The sequence below is a fragment of the Penaeus monodon genome, chromosome 2, assembly GCF_015228065.2.
Source record: "Penaeus monodon isolate SGIC_2016 chromosome 2, NSTDA_Pmon_1, whole genome shotgun sequence".
In the NCBI taxonomy this organism is placed as follows: Eukaryota; Metazoa; Arthropoda; class Malacostraca; order Decapoda; family Penaeidae; genus Penaeus; species Penaeus monodon.
Window position 1 is genome coordinate 8,518,839 of NC_051387.1, and position 5,935 is coordinate 8,524,773.

Consider the following 5,935-nt stretch of genomic DNA (forward strand, 5'->3'; position numbering starts at 1 on the left):
TTTGAATAACATGTTATTTGCATACGGGATTTTATCACATATAAATTAGGGTATTCGAGTATTCTTCCCCAATTTCGATGAAATAAAAAATTTTCACATGTTTTTATACCCCGTTAGGTGGCTGAAAGGCGATAAAACATGAAAACATTCCAGTTATGCTCAGCGTTCTTTTGTTTTCTTGTTCACAGCTACATCAGATTCATTCCCTTTTTTTTGCCCCGGCAGTTCCCAGTACATTCTGTAACCTAAACTTTTCGGCAATAACCACGTCACACGCTGGTTTGACTTCGTGACCCATGGGAAGTTTTTGCCACCTATCTATCGTAGTGCCTTATGGTACAGTTTTTTCGGCCTTTTGAGTGTTAATCAGATTAATTTTTCTTCCCTTATGGAATTTTTCAATAAGTGAAAACCCAGCAAGGGGCACCCCAAAGCTATTTTTCAAAATACCTTGCGCGGCTTTTTTCGAAATTTGCCCCTACGGGGGTCGTGCTTGCGTATGCCAAATGAAGGGTTTCCCAAAAAACTGAAGTTGAAATACGTCTTTTTGATGGGTTACTTTCGTTTAAATGCAACCCCAAAAATTTTTTTCATGCCACCTGTTTTTGAAAGAATTTAGCCCCGGGAAGAGCCTTTGAAGTCACAGAAAACACCCCCAAGCCCCTAACATTAAAAATTCCTTTTGCGGGAGATACCTGCCAGCCCCCGTTTGTGTATGTGGCCCAGTTTTGTTTTCTCATTTAAAACTTGATGTTGTAGTAAGCCTTTTTTTGTAAAAGAGCAAGCACAACCAGTTTTGTACCAGACGGGGATCCGTGGGCGTAACACTCATAGCATACACCCATAGTTCTGTGTTTTTTCCGTTACCGTTGCTACGAAATTTTTTTTCAACACACATTATGGCCCCCTTTTTTTTTGGGGTAACTGTAGGGGTCCGATCAATGTTGAATTTTCCAGGGTGGAAGGGGAGGACCTTTGGTTTTTTTAAAATTGGAACTTGGTTTTATAATTTTCAGAGTTTTTGTGTTAGGGGGCGCGCGTTGGTGTTTTTGTCCGTCTACTTGGTGATTTTTTTTTGCATTTGTTTTTGGAAATCTGAGAATACGGGGGTTCCCCTCAAGCTTGACCCCAAATTGGTGGAAATAAATATTTTTTCTATAAAAAATGGAGGGTAATTTAATTTGATCTCATGTTTACTACCCTTGCTATTCTGGGGCGCCGGGTTTCCTCATAGCTTCTTTTGACTACCCCCAACCTACCTATTCTGTTTCCCTTACACTGCAACAAGTGCTGCATGGTTCTAAACGACCTTATAAAACCCAAAAGAAAAACGCTAGCGATTAAACTTTGATGCCATTTTCCCTTTTCCGACAAAACTTTAAAAGGGTTTAATCCCCCCGGTTTTTCTTTAGAGAGAGGCCCGGTCTGCTATTTCTTTCCCCCCGGAATATTTATTACTTGTGGCAATGTCAAGCTCCTGGTCCCCTATGCAAAGGGGTGGGGTATAACATGGGTTTAACCATTGTTTTCTCAGGGGGAAATACAAAATCCACATCAGTGCCTTTGTGTGTTTCTGTCGGAATTTTGCACCCTCATTGTGTGATGCTCGCGCATATGTCATCAGCATACATTTTGGGTTCACCATCCCCCAAGGGGATATCGCCACCAGCTTGTGCAGAGGACTTTAAACACATGGGCGGGAAAAACTCCCCTGTGGCGCCCCAAAGTTAAAAAGCGAAAAGGGAAAATTCTCACCCCCCAACGAATTTTGCAGATCTTTTTCGAGAGATACATTTAATCCAGTTAAATATTTTACCCCGGTCCCAAAGTTCTAATTTTTTGGGTAACTTCTCTGTTTGAAATGTCAAAAGCTCTTAAGTCAAAAAAAACAGGTGTTCCCGGGTTAGAGTGTGAAAAGTACTCTGAAAAAGCAATTTTGTGTGCTACTCCGATAAAAACCCGACAGTCTGGAGAAAATTTACCTTGTACCTGTATGAGTCTGTTAAAAATTTACCCTTTCTAGAATTTGCATACACGGGGGTTAATAAAATTTGGTCGTATTTATCATGTTTGATTTGGGTTATGGGGAGATTAGACTGCGTGCCCAGGACCCGGAAAATACCTTGTGAAAAAATTTAACCGTATAGGTGCAAAAGGGGTTACCAGGTACCTGAGCTATAAGGCGGGGACATATAGGAATTCCACCCTCACCTGGGGCGGACGCTTTTCCTTTGTCTGCATTGTTCAGTTCCCCTCAGTGATCTCACAAAGTCAGGGTCAGTATCAAACATAAAATCTCAAGGGAAAAATTTGCTGCAATTTTAGAGACAAAGGGGATCCGAATTTTTGTGGAATGACCAATTTGGACGCTCCAGCCCATTGACTAAGGGCATTCTGCTTGTGCGGGGACAGGGAAAACTGCGGGGTTTAGTTGGTTTCCCTGAAATTCGATTAATTTTTTTCCAGCCCTCCGACATTGAGGGTTATTTTTAATGTTTTGAGGAACTGTTCAAAGTGTTCATTTTCTGAAATGAGTTTTTTTTTTTTTTTTGTGCTTTAAGAAATTTAAAGGTTTCACGGGTATTTCCTGCTTGTAATATCATAAGCTCCTGAAATCGCTTTTTTTCCCTTAAAAATTAGGGGCCCGACCCCCTTAGGTTTGTTTGCAGCTTTGATTGTGTTCTTTAAAGGGTTTTTCTTTTTACGACCCAATGTTGTAGTAATCATGCCACTTTGTCATGTCCATGGGAAATTTTCAAAAATTGTTCGTGTATCATTGTACCAGTCAAAATCTGATTTAAAATGTGCTCAAAGGGAAGGGGATAGAAATTTTGACCCCATTTTTTTTTGGGGGACTGAGTATTTTCAAAAGGATCTCTTACTTCAAAGTGGCACGATTAGCTCTGTTTAACATGCTTCGACGTTTTTCCTGCCAAGATCCCTTCCCCATTTTAAAATCTGCCTGCCCCCCGCCACGTGAGTTTTGCCTGTCTGTATAATACTGTCATAGATTTTTGTTCCCCAAAAAGTCGGAACCTTTCCCTTTTTTTATTCATTGACATCTCCAATGTATAAATTTTAGCATTAAAATCCCCTGATTTGTGCCTGATTTTGAAAGTTGGGGATGAATCAGTTAAATTTCTAACCCTTTTCTATACATTGTACAGAGGAAAACCCGAGGCTGTTTGAATATGTAAATGCTGTACTGCACCCCCTTTTTTCATTAGATTTCTGCACCAACTTATGGGTATGGGTCACTGACAAATCATAGGCCCCGTCATTCCCGTGTTCGTATAGGAGTGGTAGCCTCTAATTTAGGGGGGGTTTTTTATTTTTTTGACTGATGTGAAGGGCTTTGTAAAAGTAACGTCAAATTTTTGTTGAAATAGTAAAACGTCATTAATTCCCCGGTTTACACCACGTTTTTCATGAAAGAAAGTAATTGTTTTTTGTCCCCCCTCCACCCTTGTTTAACTGATTGGTCAAATTTCGTTTTTGAAACTCTTTAGTCTGCTATTTTTTGTCTCATTTCGTATTTTTGTTGTATCTTTTTTTTATTTTTCTGTTTTTCGCCTTTCCGCGTATTTATACTTACGCATAATCCGTACCTATAGCATTTCTGAGTGATGTCCCACAGATCACCGTTTCCTTCGCATCTTCGTCACGTCATTTTACGGTCCTGCTCCGTTTCAGTGGTCCGCCTGCGTATAAAAAATACAGAGACCTCTTCGTTTTTGTCAGCTCACTAACATCACAACCATCAAACGCCGTGGTAATAATATATGAGACCTCATTCGATTTTCCAAAAAATCACTAAAATCATCAAACGCACATTTTTTCCTGCTACACCTCACTTTTTTTCGTGCGTAAAAAAATAAACAGAGACCTCTTCGTATTTTCAAAATCACTTACATACTAACATCATCAGAACGAAAATTTTTTCCCCTTTTACACGACACTTTTGTTTTTCCCTTATCATTTTTTTCAATTTAGCAATCTCTTGCCCATGTTTTTTTTTATTTCACAATCTCTTGCCTGATGCTTTTATTTTCCTCGGGGCCCTATCCATGTCCTTTTTCACCAATGGTTTTTTCCTTGGACTGTTTCCTAGGGTGGGGAATCCCCCCGGGAGTTTTCGGGAATTCCTGTGGGTTTTTGGTCACGCGGCCCGGGTGGGGGTGTGTGCTGGGGTGGGCATCGCCACTCCGCGGTCGATGGGGAGGTCGGGGGAGGTGGGGTGCTCGTGGCGGTTTGTGGGGGGAAATTCGGTGCCAGGCCGTCACACCCTCCGCTTGCACCTGACGCACCTCTTCAGATGGTGGCGGCGTCCTCATTGTCGTTTCCCCCCGTCGTTTCTTGCAGGGGGAGTCCTTTTTCCTGGTGGGCCCCCCACAACAGCACCCGTTCCTTCCCGCAAATTTAGCTACGTGGCCTAAACCCTTTACACTTTAGCAACTACAACCTCTGGCACCACGGTCGAATGGAGTGGCTTATGACTTCCAAAAATGGTACTCTGTAGGTGGCGGCTGTTCACCCCTCCCTACAAAGATGAGCCTGTCAAGGCTTTTCCCCCTTATGATCTCCGGCTTTAAAAACGCCCGGGAAATGCAGTGCTTCCCCAGCGGGGCCCCCTCCTCGGACTGGTAAACCCGGTATTCCCCCTATTTTTTTTTTTTTTAGGGTGAACTCGTCGTTTTGCAGAAGATCCCGCAAAGTGCCATTAATCCCCTGGCCACATATTGTTTTTGTTCTCGTCGTACATAACGTACGCGGGATATCCATCTCCCGGGCCCCTGTCCCCAGCGGGCCTTCCTCTTGGGGGGCGGCAGTGGGGACCTCCCTCATCCCCCTTTTTTTATCGAGGAAGTCGTGTCCTCGGAAAGGGCCGTCTAATGACTCTCCCGGGGGGGGATGGGGTTTGCGCTTTTGGGCATTCCCTTTGCTTTTTTGGTCGGGTTTCTGGTGTTTTCGGCATGGTTTTTTCCTTTTTTTTTTTTTGGTCTGAACGAGTTAATCCCTCGTTATCGATCAGGGGCGGCAGTCGAATACATCGTTCACATCCCTATGTTCGGTGGAATCAATCCCTCCCATAGAGGGAGGGTTGAGGGGGTTTTGGGATTTGGGACTGGTACTGGGGGGGCCGAGCGCGTCCCCACCCTATCCATGGTAGGAAATGGGGGGGGTTTTTTCCCCCCCGCTTTTGGGGGATTAAACCCTGCGGTCGGCGCGGGGGGGGTGCGAGCGCCCGGGCAAGTCTGTACACATACATTTACCCGGTCCGCCAAAAATACAGAAATGTGGGTTTACTTACCCAGAAATTTTTTGGGGAAAGAAGACGGGATTTTTTTTTTTTACTGTCAAACACTTTTACTACTTGTATTTTCGTTTTATTTTTAGGAAGATGTGTGGTGATGATAATGGTAAACAAAATAGTGATAAGATAAAAAAAATGATAAGGATAATTAATTATAATGATGTAACATAAAAATGCCCTAAATACCCTAATTTTATGGTGTTGGGGGTCGTGGTGATGAGGTGGTGGGGATGTATAAAGAGTAAAAAAATAATATAAAAAAAATAATAACAAGTATAAAAAATCTGATAATAAAAAACGATTAGAACTTTTTTTTTTTGCCACGTACTCTTTTGGGGCAAGAAGAATTATATGGAACACTAGCTAAAAACCGCATCTTTAAAAAATATTGTTTTAATATGCTTTATGGTATCACGGTTTTTTTTCAATTTCCTGAACTTTCGGTTTATTTCGGTTTATACTAGCGAAAAAATAGGGAAAAAAAAACGTATTTCCTAAAAACGAGAGGGGTTTTTCAAACCAAATTTCTAAAAACCCAAAAACAAATATTTTTACAATCAAAAAGAAGGAAAAAAAAAAGGAAGATAGACCCTGTTTTTTACAAAAAAAAAGGGAAAAAAC

At 41.9% G+C, this 5,935-nt stretch overlaps 1 pseudogene; it reads right to left on the reverse strand.

The window, feature by feature from the left end:
- LOC119577914 overlaps positions 1 to 5,935 on the reverse strand; it is a 42,689-nt pseudogene that overhangs the window by 16,972 nt on the left and 19,782 nt on the right.